This window comes from Cnephaeus nilssonii (genome assembly GCF_951640355.1).
Source record: "Cnephaeus nilssonii genome assembly, chromosome: X".
Taxonomy (NCBI): Eukaryota; Metazoa; Chordata; class Mammalia; order Chiroptera; family Vespertilionidae; genus Cnephaeus; species Cnephaeus nilssonii.
The window spans coordinates 89,788,791-89,814,583 of NC_137071.1; the positions used below are offsets into that span (position 1 = coordinate 89,788,791).

A 25,793-nucleotide genomic window follows, 5' to 3' on the forward strand; every position below is an offset into this window, starting at 1 on the left:
TTTGCATTAGGCAGGGAGTAGTCCTGCCTTCTCTAAGGGACACACAAACCTTGAAACAAAATGGCATGGTCCTAAAATAGAAATCTGTTTCTAATGTTTGGCAAACATACTCCACACCATCTATGAGGCCTAAAGGTATTTGGGGATCTGTATACATGGTTTTGGATCCAAAACGACATCATTTTCCCCAGTTTTATCAGAATCATGTAGAATGCTCTCTTGTGCATGCTCTCCACAGATTTCTCCTTCCTGAGCCCTCCAGAGCTCTTTGTCTACCACTATCTCAGGAGATGTCACTTTCTAGGATGTGTAATTACTATCCAAGCCCTTGTCAGTCTCCCCCACTAGAACATGAGCATGAGGGCAGAATCTGGGCTCGTTATTCCCTGTCCCAAGCACCTGACACAGAGTAGAAGCTTAGCATCTACTTACCCTGCCAGGTGGCTCAGTTGTTTGAGTCATCCTGTGCACCAAAAAGGTTGTGGGTTTGATTCCTGATCAGGGCACATACCTGGGTTGTCTGTTAAATTCCCAGTGAGGGCACATGCCTGGGTTGTGGGTTTGATTCCCAGTCAGGGTACGTACCTGGGTTGCAGTTTTGATTACCAGTCAGGGCATATACCTGGGTTGTGGGCTTGATTCCTGGTTGGGGCTCATATGGGAGGCAACTAATTGACATTTCTCTCTGACATCAATGTTTCTCTCTCTCTCCCTCTCTTCTCTCTCTAAAATTGGTGAAAATATCCTTGAGTGAGGATTTAAAAAAAAAGAAGCATCCAGTGAAGGGAATCATGGTCATTCCTCAACAGATGACCTTGGTTCACATTAACCCAAGAGCATCTGCAAGAACTCAGCTGGGTGCCTGTGGTAGCACTCATGCACAATGCTTATTCCACTGGTAACTGGCATCTAGGACTACTTGTTTGGTACCGTTCTGACCTTGAGAAATATCTTCTAACAAGATTTGTCACTTGACACCATTATGAAGCAAGCAATGATGTATATACTTTGGAGCCCAAGTGCTTCCATTTACTTATTCAGTTATTCATGTCCAAATAGTTATCTACTATAGGCAAAGCACTATGCCAACTGTTTTTATTGTGTTGTTGTCATCGTTGTTAGTAAAGCTAAAAAACCTACAGAGAAATAATAATTATTATTTCAAAGAAGAGTTACATAACTGTAATTTTTTTTTTTTACACTGAGCAGCTGGAATGTTGAGAAGTATAGGAATCAAATGGGAAAATAAATGCAGTCAGACAGGCTGGGTTCTATTTCAATTGTAAGATAGCTGGTCACTACTGCAAATTTCTGCGAAGGGACTAACAAGATCAGGTCATTTTTGAGAAAGATGATGCAAGAAGCTCAAATAGACAAGCTGAGAAATGTTTGAGTTTAAAAAGTAGTTGTAGGGGAAAGAAGAAAAGAAAGTTGTAAGAGAAAATTGATATCAGACATGCTATATAGGAGACCTCCTAATATGAGAAGGGACAATGAGTAAGAGGTGGATGTGATACCATTATGGGCCTGGGGACAATAAGGGCTGAAGTGGCCGAGGGTCAAAAGGCCAGAGCTATTCTTTATTAAAGGGAAGCTTGATAATAGAAGAGTCTGGAGAGAAAATCCACCAGCTAAGGGTTATTTTACATATTGAGGCATCAATGAAACATTCAGGAAAACCTACCCTATATCTGACAATTATTAATTTGACCATAAAGACATGATAGATAGTTGGACAGATGACTTGGAAATCTCTTCCAGTTTGGAGAGTCCATTATTCTATAAGATAGGGGTGGGGAATGTATGGTCCTCAAAATCATTTGATCTGGCCCTGCCAAGGCATTAGGGGTGAGTTCATTAAATGTTTGACTAAATATAGCAGGCTAATTTTAAGTTGGTAATTTTGTATGGCCCACAAATGACATTATAAATATCCAAGTGGGCCCTTGGCAGAAAAAAGGCTCCCCACCCTTGCTATAAGACATGTGGACCAAGAAATTCAAGTAATCACTAGAGTGCCCTATGATGAGAGTGACCTGAGGACAAGAAGATAAAACCCTGGAAATATTCAATTAGAAGGACAGAGGAGAAAAGCAGTAGCAGAAGAGAGAAGAGAGCCAAAGCAAGTGAGGAGGTAAGCACAGAAAAACAGCTTCTCCACTCCAGATAAAAACAAGGAAGCCCAGCATCAGAAATGAAACAGTGAGAATTGGAAACAACAGATAAGGATATGATACTTTGCATAACATCAAAGAACAACAATTTCAGCACTCCTGAACTCTGTGCCACTCCAATATGTTCCATTTGAGGAATAATTTGTTCTTTACCAAAAATATCTTAAGCACAAGAAGGTTTTGCCAGTGTTCAACTTATTAGCAATGCCATTTACAAAACCATTTTATTCCACTTGTCCTCCAAGAATAAGGTGACCAGATGTCCCGCTTTTGGCAGGACAGTCCCAATTTTTAACAATTTGTCCTGCTTCCCGTGGCGTTTTAAAAAAGTCCCGATTTTTGGAAAGAATGCACAACAAGCTAGGGAATGGTGGGAGAACGGGAAGGGAATATACGGTTTTCGGCGGCCATGTGGCTATTTAGCCAGGATATGAGTTTTATGTTATTTTTGTTAATTTTATAATGTTAAACTTTAATAATAACAAATAATTGTTGAGAACTGATTATCGAGAACTGCTTATCAAAGTTCGCATTGTTGATCAGTTAGAATTCGACCACCATTGTTTGGACTTAATGAACAATGGCATTTTTTGGGATTGGCAACGATGAAAACATTTTGTAACTGTCTCTCAGACGATACACATTGTACTGCATGCTAGTAAGCTAGTTAAACAAGTGATGTCATTACAACTCAGCTATTCAGATAATTTAGGTAAGTAATTTATTTATTTATTCATAAATACATAAATTTTCTTGAATTTATCAGACAGTACTCGTATTATTTATATTTTATAGCGGCGGCAAAAAGTCTAGCACCGGCCTTGAAAGTGACACTTACGACTTACGTTACGGCAAATTCAGAGGAAAAATAATACAAGTTAGTATTGTTATTATTTAGAAAGAAATATAGGATTAAAATTAAAATAATTTTTAAAATATAGTTACTTTATAACAATCAAATTAATTTAATTTATAAACAATAAAATATGTTCATGTAATTATGTACCCACTTACTGTGTTTTTAAGCAATATGTATATAATAATTTATAATATAATTTTAAATTATTTTTTTAGATTTTTAACATAATGAGTAAGAAAAGAGGATGCAAATTCAACGATGATCTAAGAAGTGAATTTCCTTTTATTAAAAAAACCAAAAGCGATTACAATATAGACAAAATTTTTAATCAAGAACACCCCCCCACACCCCCCCACCCCCGTCAATGGTGTCCTGCTTTACCAATGTTAAAATCTGGTCACCTTATCCTGACCTAGAAACATCTAACCTGGTTGATCTCCCTCCCAGCCCTGCTGCCTCTGGCGGGAGGGGGGGGGGGGCGGGCGGGGCGGGCTGGAAGGAGAGGCAAGACTCTGGACAAAGAAGAGGGATTTGCATAAAGGTGGCTGGTTGAGTAAAGCCCCTATTTGAGGCTGCACAGTGCTGAAAGGACCATTCTTTAACCTGGCAGTTTAATCCTAAAGGAGAACTTTTGTCTTAGAGGCTGTGGTGGGCTGCTTTATTCAGCTGACAACCCATAGTAAAAGAATGAATGAACCACTTCCTTTTGGTAAAGCTAAGGCAGCTGGCAGCCCACAGGCCTCACAGCTTACCAAATAAGAGGCAGGACCCAAAAGGTGCTCCTTAAGGGAGTGCCCTCTGCTAGTGTTCCTGGCTGCATGCTGGGTGTTCACCACTCAAGACAAACGTCCCAGAGCCCAACCTCCACATAGGAAAGGGGCTTTGGGATCTGGGAGCTCCCACAAAGCCCTTTCCTACAATACTTCCTAAAGAGATGAAAAACCTTTCACTACTATGTAGAACTATATAATCATTTCCTATTAGAATGCTGGAAAAGAGCCAGGCTTCTTGCTTCTTTTGAAATTTCATTTTTTTAAAACAAATTTATTTTCGTTTTTCTATTTTTGAGAGTGTTAAATTTACAAAATAGAACAGGGAAACAATCCTATATAATAAAAGGGTAATATGCAAATTGACTGAAAGGCAAACCGACAGGAACACCTGCAGCCCCTAGCCCCAGTTGGCCCCGCCCCTGAGCGGGCACCCCCACCCCGATCAGGGGCAGGGCTGGACAGCAAACTGCCTGTGGCCCCTCACCCCAGCCATCACGCCCCCGGTTGGCCCCCATCAGTGTATGAATTCATACACTGGGCCTCTAGTGTCAACATAATTCTACCACTCAGTGGTAAATATTACCATTTCAGATGATTCCTTCCCAATATTTTTTATGTAACTGTGAAAACTGTAAACACAGTTAGTTCACAGGGCAAGTCTAATTGACCCCTATTTTTTAACTGAGGAACAAGCCCTTACAAAATTAGGTGGTTTCTCCTAACTTATTTTAGCTCCCTTGTCTTCTGGTAATTCCTCAACCTACACACCAGTTTGCCTGAATCCTATTTCATGATTCCATATACCCTAGGCTGCCTTATCCAAAAAAGCAGGGAAATTATCTCCAGAATATGTTGAATATTTTTAAAAGGGGCCATGTCCACAAATAAAAATCCATATGCAACAAAATTTAAGATCACTATATGAATTATGTGCCAATATCACGTGAAAGATAAAAAAAATGACATCACCTTAGTAAAAAGTAAAAAGGTGCTCAATGTATTAGCCACACAGTTCTCAAATTAGAAGTAGAAGCCAAAGAAACCTTCCATTTCCTGAATGAAAGACTGGACCTCCTCACTTAAAATGATCTCCTTAATTGTTTCTGACTCCTGGCTACACCTATGACAGATCCTCTCCTCCCTATCCCACTCTCAGCCCCTGCTCCCACACAATTCCTTTTCTCAATACTTATGGTTAAGACATAGCCACATTAAAGCAAGGCTACTCAAATGCCCTCACTGACAACTACAATATTCTGCTCAATACACTTCAGATACCTTCTGTGATCACATATGTTGGCACTTTACACAAAATGTTCCAGCTTGTTTCTTGTGGAATGCATAGAAAAAATGAAACAGCTCTTACTGAGAGTTTCCAGATTCTTCATGATGATTAACTGTTTGTAAATTTCACCTCAAAGTACAATCATTTTGTACAGACAGACCTTTCAATTTCCTGGTCAAAATCCTGTCTGTTACTTTAAAGCTTTCTCATTTCAAAGTGCTGTGTGGTCCATGCCTTAACGCACAACTCACAACCTGGGTTTCTTGAGAAGATCAGAAAATAGAACTGATACCAGAGAAGGCAAAAGAGTAAACAACCTTTATTAAGTTCTGTCTGCAGAGTATCCAGGGATGTTTCAAAGTGGTCTTAACTCAGCCTCAGGAAGAGAGTGAAGCTCCCACAACTTATTGCCTATACTAAGGAGTATACTTATTGCTTTATACGAGAAAACAACTGCCTTACAAGTTCATTCTCCCAAATGGAAGACAAAGTTAGAGGCTAGCAAACCAATATATATCTTTATATATAAAAAGCCAGTGACCATAATGCCCTAAGTTCTAGAATGACCAGTTGCTATGACGCCCACTGCAGCCAGCCAACTGGCCCGATCAGGGGTGGGGCCAGCTGGCCAACCGCCCACGGCCCCTCCCCCCAGCCGCCCTGCCCCTGATTGGCCTCTCCCACCCTAATCAGGAGGCAGGGCTGTCAGGCCAACCTCCTGCAGCCCCTTCCTCCAGCTGACCTCACCCCTGATGGGCCCCCACCACCCAGATCCGTTCAGAGCCCCTCCCCCCAGCTGGCCCCACCCCTGATTGCCAGCCCCTACCCCAATAGGGGGCGTGGCCAGCTGGCCAACCTCCAGAAGCCCCTCCCCCCAGCAAGCTGCACCCCGATCAGCCCCACCACTCCAATCAGGAGCAGGGTCAGCCAGCCAACCACCCATGGCCCCTCCCTCAGGCCGCCAACCCCATTCTGGGGCGGGGCCAGCCAGCCCACCACCCACAGCTCCTCCCCACCTCCGACCCCACCCCGGATCAGCCCCCACCACCCTGATCAGCCCGCAGCTCCTCTCCCCAGCCAGCTCTGCCCCCAATCGGCCCCCCACACACCAATTGGGGGTGGGGCCCACTGGCCAATCACCCACAGCCCCTCCCCCGAGCCAATCCGGCCAGGATTGGGCACCTATCAGGGGTGGCCAGCCGGCCAACTTCCCACCTTCTCCTCCTGAAAGGCCTGGCCCTGATTCTCCCCGATTGGGGCCAGGCTGGCTGGACCCTAACCATGCACGAATTCTTGCACTGGGTCTCAAATATAAATATAAATATATATATATATATATATATATATATATATATATATACACACACTAGAGGCCTGGTGCACGAAATTCGTGCACAGGGGCGGGGGGGGTGTCCCTCAGCCCAGCTTGCACCCTCTCCAATCTGGGACCCCACGAGGAATGTCCGACTGCCCGTTTAGGCCCGATCCCACCAGACATCCCTCTGACAATCCAGGACTGCTGGCTCCCAACTGCTCGCCTGCCTGCCTTCCTGATTTCCCCTAACCGCTTCTGCCTGCCAGCCTGATCACCCCCTAACCACTCCCATGCCAGCCTGATTGATGTCTAACTGCTCCCCTGCTAGCCTGTTTGCCCCCAACTTCCCTCCTCTGCCGGCCTGGTCACCCCTAACTGCCCTCCTCTGCAGGGTTGATCGCCTCCAACTGCCCTCCCTTGCAGGCCTGGTCCCTCTCCACTGCCCTCCCCTGCTGGCCATCTTGTGGTGGCCATCTTGTGTCCACCTGGGGGCAGGATCTTTGACCACATAGGGGCAGCTATCCTGATCTTGTGTGTTGGAGTGATGGTCAATCTGCATATTACTCTTTTATTAGATAGGATAGAGGCCTGGTGCATGGGTGGGGACCAGCTGGTTTGCCCTGAAGGGTGTCCTGGATCAGGGTGGGGTTCCCTTGGGGCATGGAGAGGCGTGGGCAAGGGGCCTGTGGTGGTTTGCAGGCCAGCCACACCCCTGGGGACCCAAGTAGAGGCCCTGGTATCTGGAATTTATTTACTTTCTACAATTGAAACTTTGTAGCCTGGAGTGGAGCCAAGCCTCCTGCTTGATCCGTGGATTTGTTTACCTTCTATAATTGAAACTTTGTATCCTTGAGTGGAGGCCTGGGCCCGCCAGAGTGTGTGGAAAGCTTGGCTTCCTCTGTTGCCGGGGAAACCCAAGCCTCCCTTCTGGTAGCCATCTTGGTTGGGGTGGGGACCAGCTGTTTTGCCCTGAAGGGTGTCCTAGATCAGGGTGGGGATCCCTTGGGGCATGGAGAGGCCTGGGCAAGGGGCCTGTGGTGGTTTGCAGGCCAGCCACGCCCCTGGCGACCCAAGCAGAGGCCCTGGTATCTGGAATTTATTTACCTTCTACAATTGAAACTTTGTAGCCTGGAGTGGAGCCAAGCCTCCTGCTCCATCCATGGCAGCCATCATTTCTGTTTGGATTTGTTTACCTTCTATAATTGAAACTTTGTAGCCTTGAGTGGAGGCCTGGGCCCGCCAGAGTGTGTGGAAAGCTTGGTGTCCTCTGTTGCCCGGGAAACCCAAGTCTCCCTTCTGGTAGCCATCTTGGTTGGGGTTAATTTGCATACTCACCCTGATTGGCTGATGGGCATGGCTTTGGTGGTGGGCGTGGCTTATGTAGCAGAGTGATGGCTAATTTGCATATTACTCTTTTATTAGAGAGGATATATATATATATATATATATATATATATATACACACACACACATACATATATATGTGTGTATATATATATAATATACTTTAATCCACACTTAAAAAATTATTAACCCATTGGCTTATCTAGTGGAAGTTGCAAAACTATGGAAATCAACAATATTATTGAAGGCAAAATGCTTGGGATCCTGTCCCAGCTCTGCAGTAGCTGTGTGACCTCGTCTCTCTGAGTACCTGTAAAATGGTTCTAATCCTTGACTGCTCAACCCCATAGTCACTCTCAGGAGGTCAGATACCATAAAGAAGAGGAACTTCAATGGAAAGTCTAAGATGCATTGCACACCCATGTATTTGTGAGTATCTCAAATAAGGTTGACCTAACCTTGAATGTTAAGGTTCACATTAACAAGGAGACAAACAGCATGATAACACACTGGGAGTTCAACACCTCTTAGGTGGCTTTCTCCTGGAAAACAATAGCATTCATGAATTCAACAAATACTGCAACAACAAGTAAAACATTGTCAAAAATTAAAACAAAAAGGAAATACCTTGGAACACTGTGTGCATACATATATTATAATTAAATATCAATGCAGAGAGAACACTAATCAAATACACAAATTTATTCTTTAATTTCCAAAGCTAAATTATTAGTTTGATGGTGTAATATTTAGTATGTCTTGATCCAAGGTATTAGCATATGAAAGATATGACTGTCCTTAACTACTGTCCTCCCAAAAGTATGACTTGTATATTTAAATATGGGATATATTTATTGGTGGTCATGAACAAACTATAATCAAAGAACAACCTGTTACTTAAACAATGTGCTTAATTGTTAGAAACAGAAACAGAAAAAAAAACCTCATCAACCTCCAAAACATCCTTCCCTAGTGGGACATTAGGTAGATTCAGGTCAGGACACATACTCCATAAATATGGATCAAATAACAAGAACAATATCCTCTCTCTCTCTCTCATAAACAATGTTTATCAGTTCATTTAATATTTATGTAGTCTTTGGGAAAAGCCTTACAGAGATCTTAAGCTCTTTATAAAGGACAACTGGAAAATATAGTTTCTTTATAGAGTGTAATTTGGGAGGCCTATGTTTGTCTTATTTTAAAAACTGACAATTGTTTAGCTCTTGTCTTTCCAGAGACTGATGTTCTAGGATTGTCACTTAAAAAAAACCCAGTGGGGGCCTTTGTCACACACAGCTTGCAACTATCAACATTCAGACATAGCACAAGTAACATGGGTATGACAGGAGACATAGCAGCTTTTTATGGCTGCAGTGGGTAGGTACCAAAAATCCATAGAAGCCTCTGACAAAGCAAAACCTCCATGACTCTGGGTCTTTATTTTAAGCACAGGCTGCTCCCTTGCATTCTGTCCCTGGCTGCACATCCAGGTTTGGTTTTGTTTTGTTTTGTTTTTTATTTTTGTTTTTGTTTTGTGTGTGTGTGTGTGTGTGTGTGTGTGTGTGTGTGTGTGTGTGTGTGTTTCCCTAGATGTCTCACCCACACCTCACATTCTGGTTCAAAATGAAACTTGCCCAATCTGCTCATGCTTCTTTGGGTACCCCCATCTTAGTGAGTGGAACTAGACACACAAGTCAGAAAGCTGCGGGTTTATTCTTGGCAGCTCCCCTTCTTCATCGCCCCAAATCCAACCATCCCAGCAAGTCCTGATGAGTCTACCTCCCATCACATGTGGGATGTAATCTCATTCTTTCTTAAAATCCTGTCATGGCTCCCTATTGTCCAAGAAATGAAAGACATTTCCTCAAAATGTCCCTTCCATCAGATGCTGTCTCCTCCTACAAAGGCTACAGGACTAGCCACCCTCCAGTGACCACCTCCTGCTTTGGAAAATGTCATGCTTCTTCGCTCCTCCTTGTTTCTGTTGATGCGTGCCCTTCCCTCTGCCTTCTCCTTTTAGGGATATGGAACTCATCCTTCAAAGCCCAATCTAAATCCTCCTCTTTAAGAAAGATGTGCTGAAGCCCATCCCCCAGGATAAGTCAGTCTCTCCCTCTTCTGCAATACCAAAGATACTAAGTCACAAATTCAAGCACAACGTAAACACTTTGGAGATACAATGATTCATTTCCAAGTCTTTCTGCCCCTTTAGCCTGTAGGCTCCCAGGAAGCAGTTTTTATTCCCACTGGCTTTTCCCTAATCCCCAGCTCCAAGAGCACCTGTAACAATGGGAATGTGTGTTGAATGAAATTTGAGTAGAAGCTAAAACCAGAAGAATTAAACTATGCTTTTATCATATTTTTTTGTTTTTGTTTTACCACCATTAACCAACTGCTTTACCCACAACTTTACCACATAAACCTAAAAATCTTTCACTTAATTTAAGAGGAGTAAGAGAATTTTAGTCCCTCTCATTCTTATCATTCGAAAATCTTGGTACTTATGAATTGCTCTGCAAACAAATTTGCACACAATGGTCCTGGCTAGGTGGGGCAGGGAAGGGTAGGGCAGACCCTACACCTGCCCTTGGCTGATTCGGAAGAAGGGTCCAATTCCTTTCCCTTCCCCCAAGTGCTAAACCTGTCAGAGCTGGCCATGTTCAGAGGCAGAGTTGTCTGTGTTTAATGACTGATGGGAGGTGGAGGTGGGGGTGAGGGTTTCCCAAAGGTTTTTTCACATATCTGACCCAAGTACTTTTCAAACACATTAGTCAAATGCTTTCCACCTATTGCCTGGAGTTTAATGGAAAGGGTCATCCCTCTTTTGCTGCCTTGGTGTGGCTTCATCTCAGTGCTTTTCTTCTAGAACGGGCAGAGAAATAAATAAGCAAAACAAACCTACGTACTTCAGACATAACTGGACTATTTTCTAGAGCAAGTACTTTAGTTCAGCGGACGCCAACCCTTCGGGCCTCGCGGACCAAGCGGTGGTCAGCGGACCGGTACTTATTTCTGAATGTGATCATTGTTAATGCCTTCTAAAGTAATTATACTGACTACCTATTTGACTGCAGAATTGCTTAATTTTATAATACAGAAGGAATTTATGACTACCCAGGAAATTACATTTTCTCCTTTGTACAGCTGCAGCCCTGGGTGAGAGAAGAAGGACCCTGCTAAGAGGTCCTATCATCATCTGGGATAGAATTTCAGCTTGAAAATCTCCCTTGGTCGTGATATTCAGGGTCAAGTAACTAAGTTTGAAATAAGTGAGAATAAGTGGATCAAAGCAAGAGTTCATTCCATTAAAAGCAGCAAGGAATTTGGGTGGGAAACACACAATTCAATGTATATAGAATCTATTATAGAATTATACACTTGAAACCTATATAATTTTATTAACTAGTGTCACCGGATAAATTTAATTTTAAAAATTTATCCTAGCGTGTTTTCAAATATTTAAGAACTGATCACATTTCACAACCATGTCTTTTTCTTTTGGATATTTCCATTTTAAAATCCCTAGCACATGGCTTCATGGTGGTTTTACTTTCAGAATTATAAATTGTTATTATTTTCAAGTGGAATTTGAATTTATAGAAGAAAGCTACTACATGTTTGCCAATAACACAGCAAAATTAAGGACCATTGATAAAATAACTCATTAAATTTTTCTAGCTATACATTGATTTCATCTGGTCCAATTATTAAATAAAAACTCAATTTAATTTTTTAACTTCATAGAAGAGTTAAAAGCCACAATTGCCCTCCCCCAACCAGGTTCAGAACATGCCTTTTGTTATTGTTGCTAATCCTCACCGAGGATATTTTCCCCATTGGTTTTTTTTTAGATAGACCTGCGGGGGTGAGGGGGCAAGAAGGCAAGAGCATGAGAGGGTGAAAGGGTGAGGGGGCAAGGGGGCAAGAGGAGGAGGGGGCAAGAGTATTAGAGGGCAAGGGGGCGAGGGCGAGGGCGAGAGGGTGAGGGAGCAAGGAGGGAGACAGTGAGGGGGCGAAAGGATGAGGGCAAGAAGGCAAGAACATGAGGGGGCGATGGGGTGGGGGCAAGGGGCAAGAGGAGAGGGCAAGAGAATGAGAGGACAAAGGGGCATGAGCAAGGGTGAGAGGGCGAGGGGATGAGGGCAAGAAGGCAAGAACATGAAAGGGCAACAGGGTGAGGGCAAGAAAATGAGAGGGCAAAGGGGCAAGGGGGTAAGGGCAAGGGAGAGAGTGCGAGAGGGAGAGGGGGCACGAGGGCGAGGGGATGAGGGCAAGAAGGCAAGAACATGAGAGGGTGAATGGGGTGAGGGCAAGAGAATGAGAGGGCAAAGGGGCAAGGGTGAGGGCAAGAGGGAGAGGGGGAGAGAGGGCGAGGGGGTGAGAGGGCGAGGGGATGAGGGCAAGAAGGCAGGAACATGAGAGGGCCACGGGGTGGGGGCAAGGGGCAAGACGAGAGGGTAAGAGAATGAGAGGTCAAAGGGGCAAGGGGGCAAGGGGGCAAGGCGAGGGCGAGGGCGTGAGGGTGAGGGCGAGGGGGCGAGGGGTCGAGGGGATGAGGGCAAGGGTGAGGGCAAGAGAATGAGAGGGCAAAGGGGAAAGGGAGCAAGGGTGAGGGCGAGGGGATGAAGGCAAGAACATGCGAGGGCGACGGGGTGAGGGCAAGGGGCAAGAGGAGAGGGCAAGAGAATGAGAGGGCAAAGGGGCAAGGGGGTAAGGGGGCAAGGGCGAGAGGGCGAGAGGGCGAGGGGATGAGGGCAAGAAGGTATAAACATGAAAGGGCGATGGGGTGAGGGTGAGGGGGCAAGAGGACGAGAGGGCAAGAGCATGAGAAGGCAAGGGGTGAGGGCAAAGGGGCGAGGGGGCAAGGAAATGAAGGTGAGAGGAGGTGAGGACGCGAGGGCAAAGGATCGATTGTCTACTCATTGATTGGTTGCTTCCCACAGGCTGGCCGCAATGGGGTGGGGATGGGAGGGGCGACGATTGAACCGCAACCAGCATTCTTTCTTTTATTGACAGAAAAAGAATTGCGAACTTAACAAATTCCTTCCCTCTCTCACCCAATTGGACTATATTCCTCAAAGAAAGAACAGTTTCAGAAATAATCAACTTAAACACAAGAAAAACATTTAACAAATGCTTCTACAAACCACAAAGGCTTTTCCCCAAACTCTCAGGTACACATCACAACCGCTAATTTTTATCATTTGAAACAAAAGAAAACAAACAAACAAAAAAAGATCTCAAGTGGATCCTTTGAAAATCCCCACTTGCAACACGGCCTTCAAAACTGGACAAACTGCGAATTCACAGTGACCAACGGCTACCTCTACAAAATGGCGGTTAAGCCTCGAATTGAAAACGGCTGCCGCCTTCGCAAAATGGCGCCTCAGCTCCTCCCTCGCTTTGCGAAATGGTACCTTAGCTACCCGCTCCCTTCCCTCAAAAATCTGTTCTTGAAACAGAATCAAACAACTGCGGGATTATAAATAGTAACAGTACCGGGTGCTACATTGTAAAAGAAGTTTTAGAGGAGAGGGGAGGGGGGAGGAGTGTGCAGGAGTCATCTTTCACAGCAGAGAGTTTATACATACTATCAAAAATTGAAACATGTTTATAAAGTAAACATAATGACTTGTAACATACAATCTGTTCTTGAGGTTTATGCTGACGCTAGGACCTTTCTCGAAATTTCCAGAGGCAAAGGATGCCTCCTCCAGTGCCACCTGCGATGGCAGTCTTATAGAGGCTTCCAAACAGCGAGTTCCCACCGGGCCCACCCCCACGGTCCTCCCAACCAGTTCTCCCACCACCGGGGTGCTCAGGGAGACGCGGGCCCCAGGAGACGTCTCTCTGAGGGGACCCTTTCATTCCCACCCAGCACTCAGGGATGAATAAAGTGAAGATTAATTTAACAACATTATTAATATTAAATCTTATTCATAATAGTGACAACCCTTGTCCCTCAGACAAGGAGGATGTGTCACAGAAAGGGCTCCAAAACTTTCTATCAGCAGTTTTCAGGCAGCAAAGGCAAAATGATTCCACACCACCCAAGGCCTTTTACCTCAGAGAAGCCTTCGCATCCGTCGCGGCCCAGTCTAACTGCGGTCACCCTCTTCGAAGGTCCACCGTGAGCCGGGGGCTTGGAGTCGGGGAGAAGGGGGGGGTCTTAAAGGAAGCTCTCAAGCTCCTTCTTGCCCCCCCAAATCCTCGCTGAAAGCCCTGAGGGTTTTAGGACCAACCGTTGCTTCTGACTCACTCCTCAGAACCACCAACGGTCGAAGCTTCGACCAACGGAATGAAGCCCTTCCACCGAGAGCCTGAGGTGTTAAGGTCCCCCGAGACCACTTCCGGCACTAAGGTGCAGGGGTCCCTTGCAGCCCTTAGCTGGCTGAGTAACAATGTTCCACTTAAATCCAGGCCCTCTGCCCTTCTTGGATGCCCGGACACTAGTGTCCATAGCTGAACAATACCTTATGAGGGGTGCAGAGCCAGAAGCTGAGGTTCTTTTGAGTCCAATCTGGGCTCCGTTGTGGAACTAAAAAAAGCTCAGATCTCACCCTGTTCAAAAAGGGGGTTGTAGCCGGAAGGGTGCTAAATTGTTGTCTGCAATTAAGTATCAAATTAAGTATCAAGTCCTGCGGGCTGGTTGCCGCTCAGCAGTGCAAAATTCAGTTGTGCCCGGAACACAAGAGATCTAAGGGAGAGGTACCGCTGGGTGTTGCCCCTTAACGCTATCTCCTTAAGCATGGCAATCCCAACAGAAAGGCCAGCTTTCTTTCATACTTTCTAATCTGCCCTGTGCCCCTGCTTTTTCCTGAAGGTCTATCCACCAGAGCTTTTCAGGGTTGACCTACATTACACCATTTGACTCCTTAAGTCTGTTTCTAAACACCCCCGGGTAAGACAATTCCACAACATCCCTCAACCACTCCAGAACTGAATAATCTTCATTATGGAATAGATTTAACTAAATGTTATTTTCTCAAATCAATCTTGTGACAAGTTAAAAAGACCTTCAATGAATTTAAAGATCTAAAACCAACTTTAATTCTGATCCAGCACTCAGGAATGAATAAAGTGAATATTAATTTAACAACATAATTAATATTAAATTTTATTCATAATAGTGACAACTCTTGCCCCTCGGACAAGAGGATGTGTCACAGAAAGGGCTCCAAAACTTTCTATCAGCAGTTTTCAATATTTTTCATCTCATGGTGCACATAAACTAATTACTAAAATTCTTCAGCACACCATAAATATATTTTTTCCAATTTGACAAAAAAAAATAGATACAATTTTGACTCGGTCACATCAAACGGCTGTTGTGTTGGCTCTAGTCAGTTTTTAATTTGATAATCTAAGGGGAAAGAAGTCAATGCCTCTGACTAGTCAGGTATTAAATATTTTAATAATTCTTGTGGCACACTGGTTGAAAATCGCTGTCCTGCACAATCCTTCTGATTTCAATAATGGACCACTCAATCATTTCACAATATATACACATATCAAAACACTACATTGTACACCTTAAATATATATAATTTTATTTGTCAATCACACCTCAATAAAGCTGGAGGGGTGTGGACCACTCTGAGGAGTAGTCATTGGATGTATTCTTTTCTTCATACTAAAATTAAAGATAAAATTCTAAACTTTTATGGAGTTTAAAATGAAGCTCCTAAACTCAGTTTCAGGAGGGACTCATTTTAAAACATAATGATTCCTGTAGCAGTATTACAGCCTTCAGGCATCACAAAGTCTAATTACTACATTTAAAAGCTTCAGCATGGTATGACATCTGAAATAACCAGGAAATGATAAAGCAAAACGTTTTTCAGTGAGGCAGGGATTTATGTAACACTTCCAAAATCCTAAACCACAATTTTGCATAAGGGTCAGAGAAGCTAGGTCCCATCTTCCCCAACTCTCAATTTCTTCTTGTCCTTAAATCAGTTCTTTCAATGCCATATTACCTACAAGGGAGTAGTGATATTATGCATATACAGGGTGGGGCAAGAGTAGGTTTACAGTTTTGAGTATGCAAATTAGAGTTTATTATTGTATTATTATTTATTAATTATTGTATCATTTTCCATATAAACAACTGTAAACCTACTTTGTCCCACCCTGAATGTAATACTAATTGTTTGTAGAGCACAGCATCAGCATTAATTTATTTTAATTATGTAATTTGTACTGAGTTGTCAGAGGCAATATTCAAGAGAGATTGATTAGTAAATGCACTAACACTAATAACTATTAGCCAAGCTTCCTTAGAAACAAGGCTCGACTCACCCCCAAAAGCAGAGAGATTAGCAGCAGCGAAGCAGAGCAAAAAGAGTTTGGGCTTAAGTATAAATCCTGGCCAGTTTTGAAGAATGTAATTAATGTCTCTGAAGCCATGGTGCCCTCTGGACAATGCACCAAATAATAAATAATACCTGCCTCCTAGATGTGGGAGGATTCAATGTGATGATGCCTACAAAGTGTCTGGCGCTGGAACTGGCAGGTAGGAGGTCCTGGTCGGTGGGGCTGTAATTACCATCAGGAATCACTATGAAATATTCAACAAAGGCAAGGAGGGCTTCCAGATGTCCATCCCCCTGGAACACAGCAGGCAGGACTCAAGGACTTCCACCTAAGACTTTTCTTATCTTACTTGGAGGTACCATCTTACCTCTGGTCTTTCTTAGAGAAGATCAGGAACTCCTCAGCAAAGGAAAGGCAGTTATGAGTAGTCTCTACAGCAATCCCCAAAATACCATGGAAATCTCCAAAAGATGTAAGGTTTTACCTCTGCATGGTCATCAGACTGCCAGTTGTTTGGTTAGTCCCCAAAGGAGATAAGTATCTCCTTTTCACATTTCTTAAAGGAAAAGAGAACACACTTGCACAAAATAAACATCAAGTCACCATTGGCTTGTCCAGACACCCACAACCTTATTCATCTCCAGTTCATTCTGTGGAGGTATGGTAATATTTCTACTACATCTGAAATATACTGATCAACATGTAATTTTTGTTTCCATTAAAAGCCCCCCATTTTTCCTGGTATGATATTAGTATATAGTGGTCTACCTGAATGAAATATAGTCTTCTGCTACATCTCCCAGTCTTGGCAGAGTGGTCTTATGTGGCAAGTGTCCTGTGGGTCCCAGTGGCACAGTCTCCCTGTTCACCTGAGCCAAGTGCACCAAGGGTGCCCTTGGTACGGGTTGTGTGTGCTCTCATGTTGTAGTTGATCCTTGATTGCTGTTGGTAGGTTAGTGAATGGGATTGACCCTCAGGTTGACTGGCTGTGAGGACTGGCCATGACTACAGCAGACAAGATGTTGTACGGGAGCTGACCCCATGGAGTGTGATTCACTTTAGCAGGCCTTTGGTGCCTACACAGTCCACCCTTTTGGTGTGTCATTTGTGTGGTGGTCTGGTGTGATCTGAGTCTGGCTACTAGGTGTGTTGGTCCTGGGGCTTTTGGGGAGGGCCTGTTGTGCAAGTCAATGTCAGCTATGCCCTGTGTCTGGCCCCAGGGTCACCTGGTAGGAGCTACAAAGTGATGGGTGCTTGGTAGCTGCCTATGCTGCACTCAGAAGTAGCTGGGAGAGGCTATGCTGTGAACTGAAACTAGCTTCCAGTCTTAGGGCCAGGTAGCAAGATGTACAGGACACCCAGGCCAGCCACTACTTGTTTGGAGTTTGTGCATCTTTGAGTGATTTTAGGAAATTCCACAGTGTGTGTCCTAGGCTGGCCACTTGTGTGGATCAGCCTCTAAAAGAGGTTCCGGCAGGCACATGACTTGGGTCCTGCAGGGTCTCAAGAATCACCAGAGCCTTAGGCGGTGTGGCTCAGTTAGTTGGGGCATTGCCCCATACAGGGCACATACCTAGGTTTAGAATTTAATCCCCAGTCATGGTGTGTATAGGAGGCAACCAGTCAATGTTTCTCTCTCACATTGTTCTCTCTCTCTCAAATCAATAAACATATTCTCGAGTGAGGATTAAAAAAGAATTTTAAAAAAAGAATCACCAGGGTGGGGGGAGGGGGAGCAGTGTTAGCCAGGTTAATGTAACATAGCACTTCCTTATTGAGGACACTGATGCCCATTGATTCCTGTGGGAAGGGTTGTCCAGGATTTGAGGGATAGATGAGAAGCCCTGGCTGCTCCCACTTTAACATGTCCATATGTACTTTTCCCCCACAAAAATTTGCTTTGTAATAGAGAGTGAACAGGTTCCTAAAGCTCTTCTTAAATCTCCAACAAATAGGAAAACAGACTTAAACTAAAACATATCAATGATTACATTAAATAAAAATAGCCTAAAAACCTCAGTTAAAAGATAAGGATTGTCAGACTGAAGAAATAAAGCAAGCTGAACTTTACTAATGTCTACAGGAAATGCATTTAAATGTAAAGATGAAAAGAGGTTAAAAGTAAAAGGATGAAAAATTAGATATCATGAAGATTCTAATCATAAGAAAGAGAGATGGCTATATTAATATTAGACAAAATAGACTGCAGAGCAATAATATTGCCAGAGATAGAGTAACATTTCATAATAAAAAAGAATCAATTCAAGAAGACATAACAATTCCATTTACAATTGCATTAAATAAAATAATTAGAAATAAACATAGCCAAGGAGGTCCCCTTTCCCCCATACCTTACCCTATGCATTCCTTCCATCTGGCTGATCCTGAGTTACACATCCTTTTATAATGTTGTGTGTGTGTGTGTGTGTGTGTGTGTGTGTGTGTGTGTGTGTTAAAAGAAAGAACAGAAGGACATGCTCCTGAGGCATCTGCAACAGGAAACACCCAGGTTCAAGTTGACCAGAGTCCCCTGGCTCTGTGCCATTGAAGTCATCTTTTCCTCTTATTAGAATCTAAGCCATCTCTCCCATGGATACTTGGTATGTGCATGCCCATGCATAGCCAGGTTATTAGTGTTTCTACCTCCCAAACTATAAGCAACTCTCCAGCAAGTTCTTGATAAGGAAATAAATATACTAGGTACAAGAATCCTCCCATATGAACAGTGCACTCCAGTCAGTTTCAGTTGGAGTCCCTATTCTTGGCCTCTAGTATAGGCCTCTGGGCTAGACTGTGGCAATGTTTTTTTTAACTGTTCTGGCTTTGTCTGACCTCTTCAGCCATCAAAACCAGGGGTAGGGGTGTTTCCCTTTGTCGGGCAAATAGTGGACTTGATACATGTTAGTTCCTCTTTGCCTCCTCAGTCTAACCCAAGGTCTCCTTTCCAGCTTTATGTCTCCTGCCTCCTGTGATGGTACCGCCTCTGTGCTAGCCATGACATATTTCTCACTTTTCCAAAGTTTGCTTGGCCCTAAGAGTGCCTGCTCTTCCATGCCTCTCCTAGCTGGGTTCAGAGTTATGTCAACTGTCTGGCAGCTCACAGAAGGTAGGGACCATACAGGGTTTTTCAGCATCAGACCCAAGTGTTGGGGGGATCAGGACAGGACAGGGTATGGGAGTGAATTTAATTTTGTGATTTGATACTACCATAGGTCAGGTAAATTTCTCCTCTGAGCTGCCTCAGCATTCCACCTTTCATATTTCCAAACAGGTCATGTACTTTTGCTTGGCCCCAAGAGTGCCTCCTTAAATGTTATGCCCTAGGTATCTCACTTGCCCCACCCAAGTTCCAGTCTCGTTTGTCAATTCTCTTTCTATGTGAGAGCTCAGGCAATTTGGGCCATCCCTGATCTTTTCCATCTTCTTAGGCTGGTTGTTACAAGACCCTAGACCTGACTTCACCACACCAAGAAAAGAGCCCCCTTTCCATTCTGAAATAGTTACTATTGCCAAAGCAATTTTGGGGCAGCTGAAACCAAAACCACACAGAACCTTAAGATGCTTTTATAGGAAAAAATACCTTCACCTTTTAAAGACTGTGAACAAGGAATTTTTTCCCTCTGGTCATTTTTCCCCCCCAGCATTTGTGCAATTTGTCACTTCAGTTGTCTTGGAAAGAAAACATCACTTACCATGACAACTGTAATAGTTTAGGGTGTAGAGTTTGGCTCAGGCTGTGAAGTTTCAAAAACACTGAAATATGTAGGGCTTTAAAGTCCTTCCTTTTAAAAAAAAAATCAACCAAATATTCTCCTTAGTAAAACCACCTGAGTATTCTCTACATTCTCCGTGTTATCTGTCATGAAAAGCCAGCAGATTTCAATAAGAAATACTCAAGGACTGAAATCAAAGGTAATTTTAGTAAAAAATTTTCTTTGAAAAGATTTGTAAGAATCAAAGAACCAATAAATGTAGAGGTACTATGTATCTATTCTGCACTGGATGTGTGTAGATTCTTTTACATACATTTCATCTGATTGTGATTTTACCTCAGTTTACAGGAGAAAGAAAAAGACCCAGTGCAGACACCTGATTATTGTAATCAGTCAAAAACTGAGGGTTCAGAAAGACCTTTTTTGAAAAAAAGAAAATTGAAAACAAACAGTTCTTGTTTAAATTTTTTTTGTTTAGTTACTGGACTTCTTGTCAGTATACCTTGCGAATAGTTATAGCTCCCTCTCATCTGGCTCACTCTGACCTGAGTCAGATCAGAAATTATAAGGTGGGCAGTGGTAGGGAATCCCTGCTGCAACCCACTGATATGACTTTGCAAATGACTAATAAGAACTAGTGTCGAAGATGTGGTGCAATTGAAATCTTCATACACTATTGGTGGGAGTGTAAAGTGGTGCTGCCACACTGGAAAACAGTCTGGTAGTTCCTGAAAAGGTTAAGCATAGCTACCATAGGACTCAGAAAGTCCACTCCTTAGGTGTATGCCCCAGAGAATTTAAAATATATGCCCACACAAAAATTGTTTCAGGAATGCCATACAGCATTATTCATAAAAGCCAAAAAGTGGAAAGAATACAAATGTGTTCTAATGAATGGATGGATAAACAAAGTATGGTATACCCATACAATGGAATATTATCTATAATAATAAAAGCATAATATGCTAATTAGACTGGACATCCTTCCAGACGTCCTTCCAGATGACCTTCTGGACGAAGCTGGGGCTGCATGGGAAGCCTAGGTCCTGGGTGCCAGAGGGAAACCAGTGCCAGCAGCAGGGGGGGGTGGGCGGGAGAAAGGCCTACTCTTGCATGAATTTCGTGCATCGGGCCTCTAGTTCAACCATAAAAATGAACAAAGTACTAACTGAAGCTACAATATGGATGAAGCTTGAAAACCTTATGCTAAGTTAAATAACCTGGATACAAAAAGACACATATTGTATGATTCCACTTATATATGGTACCTAGAGTAATCAAACTCATACACAGAAAGTAGAATGATGGGCTAGTTTCCAGAGGCTAAAGGAGAGGAGAAATAGAAAATTGTCATGAATATAGAGTTTTAGTTTTGCTATATGAAAAGAGTTCTGGAGATTTGGTTGCACAACTATGTAAATGCACTTAACGTGACTGAACTGTACACTTAAAAATAGTTAAGATAGTACATTTTGTGTTATGTGTATTTAACCACAAGAAAAAAATTATTTCCTTTATAATGAAATGTCCAAAATAGGCCAATCCATGGAGACAGAAAGTAGATTAGTGGTTGCTTGGAACTGGAGAAAGGGAGAATGTGTAATGTTTACTAATGGGTGCAGGGACGAAAATGTTCTAGAATTACATAATTGCACAAGCTTGTGAAGAGTCTATGAATTATAATCTTCTAAGGGGGAAATTTTATGATATGTAAGTTATATAATAAATAAAAATTTGATAGCAGAATATGAGTCTAGGAGTGGGAGCTGGTGTGTATGGCAGAAATGAAAAGGAGAAGGACAGGAAAATGACAATTATGAGAAGCCATGCAAAGGCAATGCACTGACCTGCCTGACCACAAACATCTCATTGTATTGTAGATGCAGACAATCACATGTCAGTTGTTTCAAACCAAGGGTGGACTTCATGGTTGGAGATCAAATATTTGAACAAAAAAATATATACCCATCCATGTGATTATTTTTAATGTGACACTAAATTACTTTAAAACACAGTTTGTAAGGAGTCATAATGGATAGCTAGAGGATACAAAGGAATAATTATGAGAATATGCTAATAATCTATTTGAATACAACCTGAAAGTAATTATATATCCTAATTCCATGTCTTTTGAATAAGATCCACCTCATTCTCACTATTGAATGTTGGATAATATAAATCTCTGTAGAAAATTATGGGATGCTATGGTAAATTAACAATAAGCATCATTTAATTAAGCTATTTGGGAAAGTCTTGTTCCTACTGGATTTATTAGCAGTGCATCAAAACGCTTGATGTATGGCAGTTTATGGCACAATTTTCTGGCTTCTCCACAGGACAAGGAATTGTCACCAATCTTTTAGAATGAAGAAAATTGAGGAGATTTCCTGGAAACTAAACTGAGCCTTCAACTCTGCAAGGAACTGAGCCTTCAACTCTGCAAGGAACCTTTGGTATTTATGGTGCATTAAAGTAAATGTCCTTCACAATGTAGCCACTTATCAGAAGATGCTGTCCACTCTGAATCCAACAGGTGAGTCTCTTCTCTGATTTGTCCTGCAAAGTTGAATTTTCTTTTCTTTTTTTTTATTAAGGAATTATATGTGTACATATCTTACCATTGCCCCCCACCCCACTCCCATACATGCCCTCACCCCCCAGAGTTTTGTGTCCATTGGTTATGCTTATATGCTTGCATACAAGTCCTTCGGTTGATCTCTTATCTCCCCCACCTCTCCCTAACCTTCCTGCTGTAATTTGACCTTCTGTTTGATGCTTTACTGTCTCTGTATCTATCTTTTTGTTCAACAGCTTATAATTTTCTTTATTATCCATAGATGAGTGAGATCATGTGATATTTTTCTTTCATGGACTGGCTTGTTTCACTTAGCATGATGTTCTCCAATTCCATCCAGGTTGCTGCAAGTGGTAGGAATTTCTTCTTTTTTATGGCAGCATAGTATTCCATTGTGTAGATGTACCATAGTTTTCTGATCCAGTCATCTGCTGATGGGCACCTAGGCTGTTTCCAAATCTTTGCTGTTGTAAATTGTGCTGCTATGAACATAGGGGTGCATATATCCTTTCTTATTGGTGTTTCCAGTTTCTTAGGATATATTCCTAGGAGTGGGATTGTCTTTTCTTTTTTGAGGAAAGTTATTATTTTACTAACACTGAAGAAAATGACCAACATGAATGCATGTGGAGCCATCCTAAAGTCATGCTAGAGACACTATCAAATTTAAGTAAACCATGGGACAGAATAGACCCGTGGTCGGCAAACTGCAGCTCTTTGGCCCCTTGAGTGTGGCTCTTCCACAAAATACCACGGACTGGGTGAGTCTATTTTGAAGAAGAGGTGTTAGAAGAAGTTTAAGTTTAAATAATTTGGCTCTCAAAAGAAATTTCAATCGTTGTACTGTTGATATTTGGCTCTGTTGACTAATGAGTTTGCCGACCACTGGAATAGACAGTTAGAGGGATATTTAGGTATATTTGGGATCATAGGATACAATAAAAGTGATACCAAAAATTATGGGAAAGGATAGATTGTTTAGTAGATGGTGTTAGAAAAATTATCTCATTCTGGGCAGAAAAAAATCAAACTAGGTTCCCATCTAACAACATGTATGAAAGTGTTTTCCAGGTGGCTTCAAGAACAATTGTGAAAGGAAAACATAACAAATTGTAAACATATTTTTCTGTCTTGGAATAGGGAATAATTTCTTAAATAAAACTCAAAAATCAAAGATATGAGGGGAAAGTTAATGTGATTATATTAAAATTAAGGATTGCTATTCAATGAAAGACACTATGCATAAAATTAAAGACAGATGGTAGGATAATAAGAGATATTTGCAATATATAAAACAAAAAAAAAATAGTTTAAAGGCATTACAAAAAAAGATAGGAAGTCTAATTTTAAAAATGGGCAAAGGATAAAGGAACAGGACATTCATAAAAGAGGAAGCCTAAAAAGAAAACATAAGAAGATGGTCAAAGCATTAATTAATGCAAATTATAACATTTAGCCCTAGCTGGTTTTGCTCAGTGGATAGAACATGGGCCTTTGAACTGAAGGGTCCCAAGTTCGATTCTGGCAAGGGCATGTACCTTGGTTGCAGGCTCCTACTCAGCCTGGGTTCTGGTCTGGGCATGTTCAGAAGGCAACCAATCAATGTGTTTCTCTCTCATCAATATTTCTCTCTGTCTTTCCCTCTCTCTAAAATAAATCAATGGAAAAATATCCTCAGATGAGGATTAAAAAAAATATCTACGTGACATCTGCTTACATCTGTTGGCCTGGAAAAATTAGAAAGCTAAAGATTACCAAGTGTTGAAAGAGCTGAGGTATTTTAGGAATCCTCATATTTTGCTTTAGGAGCATACACAGGGCCAGCCATTTGGAGAATAGTCAAGTAATATGCAGTTAAATTAAGTATATACAAAATTTGTGTGTGTGTGTGTGTGTGTGTACAGGATTAGACAAAAGTCGGTTTATAGTTGTGAATTAAATTAATGCATGCCCAATGGTTCTATATATAATGGGGGTACAAATGAGGGAGGATCAAAACAAAAGCAGGAAAGGTAGCTAAAGAAAATTCTGTAACTAGAGTAAAGATTTGGGAGTCTCAGATATGCAATGTTGAGGGAAAAACTAGTAAATCATCTTGCTTCTCTGTTTTGTAGCTAACCCTTGGATGTCTCATTCTTATCACAAGTCAGGCAAGCCTTGGAAAATTATATGTTGGTATGTGCGATGTTGATATTAAACAAATAGACAGCCAGATATTTCTCTGGCAAAATTGGGTTTATTTGCAAACAACAAAAAATTGCAATTAGGCCTGACTGGCATTGCTCAGTGGTTGAGCATCGTCCTGTCCTATGAACCAGAAGGTCATGGTTCGATTCGTCAGGGCACATGCCCAGATTGCAGGCTCCATCCCCAGTGGGGGCCATGCGGGAGGCAGCCAATTAATGATTCTCTCTCATCATTGATGTTTCTATCTCTCTCTCCCTCTTCCTTCCTCTCTGAAATCAATAAAATATATATATATCCTACTTAATAAAAGAGTAATATGCAAATTAATCATCACTCCGCTACATACACAAGCCACGCCCACCAGCCACGCCCACCAGCCAATCAGAGCAAGTATGCAAATAAACCCAACCAAGATGGCTACAGCCACAGAGAGCAGGAGGGAGGCTTGGGTTTCCCTGGTAACAAAGGAAGCCAAGCTTTCTGTGTGCCGTTGCAGGCCTAAGCCTCCACTCAAGGCTACAAAGTTTCAATTATAGAAGGTAAACAAATCCAAACAGAAATAGCAGCAGCCACGGAGCTGGAAAGAGCAGGAAGCTAGGGTTGCTCCCTGCTTTCCACACACCCTGGCCGGCCCAGGCTTCCGTGTAAGGCTACAAAGTTTCAATTATAGAAGATATACACAAACCCCAACAGAAACGGCTGGTGGCCACCGAACGAGCAGGAGGCTTGGCTCCACTCCAGGCTACAAAGTTTCAATTGTAGAAGGTAAATAAATTCCAGATACCAGGGCCTCCACTTGGGTTGCCAGGGGGCGTGGCTGGCCTGCAAACCACCACAGGCCCCTCGCTCAGGCCGCCCCACATTCCAAGGGAACCCCCACCCTGATCCGGGACACCCTTCAGGGCAAACCAGCTGGCCCCCACCCATGTACCAGGCCTCTATCCTATCTAATAAAAGAGTAATATGCAGATTGACCATCACTCCAACACACAATATGGATGCCCCCATGTGGTCAAAGATCCTGCCCCCAGGTGGACACAAGATGGCCACCACAAGATGGCCAGCAGGGGAGGGCAGTTGGGAGGCACCCGGCCTGCAAGGGAGGGCAGTTGGAGGCGATCAACCCTGCAGGGGAGGGCAGTTAGGGGTGACCAGGCTGGCAGAGGAGGGAAGTTGGGGGCAAACAGGCTGGCAGGGGAGCAGTTAGACATCAATCAGGCTGGCATTGGAGTGGTTAGGGGGTGATCAG

At 42.8% G+C, this 25,793-nt stretch overlaps 1 protein-coding gene across 12 annotated transcripts in view; it reads right to left on the minus strand.

Moving 5' to 3' along the window:
* Nucleotides 1-18,474, minus strand: part of PASD1 (PAS domain containing repressor 1) — a 126,129-nt gene extending 107,655 nt beyond the window's left edge. For 5 of the 12 annotated variants that reach the window (XM_079765894.1, XM_079765896.1, XM_079765904.1 and 2 more), the window contains exon 1: nt 16,205-16,656. The gene's annotated coding sequence lies outside the window, so the exon portion shown is untranslated. Of the gene's footprint in view, nt 1-8,208; nt 8,292-13,817; nt 13,898-16,204; nt 16,657-18,425 lie in introns of those variants that run through there. The other 7 variants (XM_079765897.1, XM_079765899.1, XM_079765898.1 and 4 more) reach the window with 7 other exon arrangements.
* Nucleotides 18,475-25,793: the final 7,319 nt, after the last annotated feature.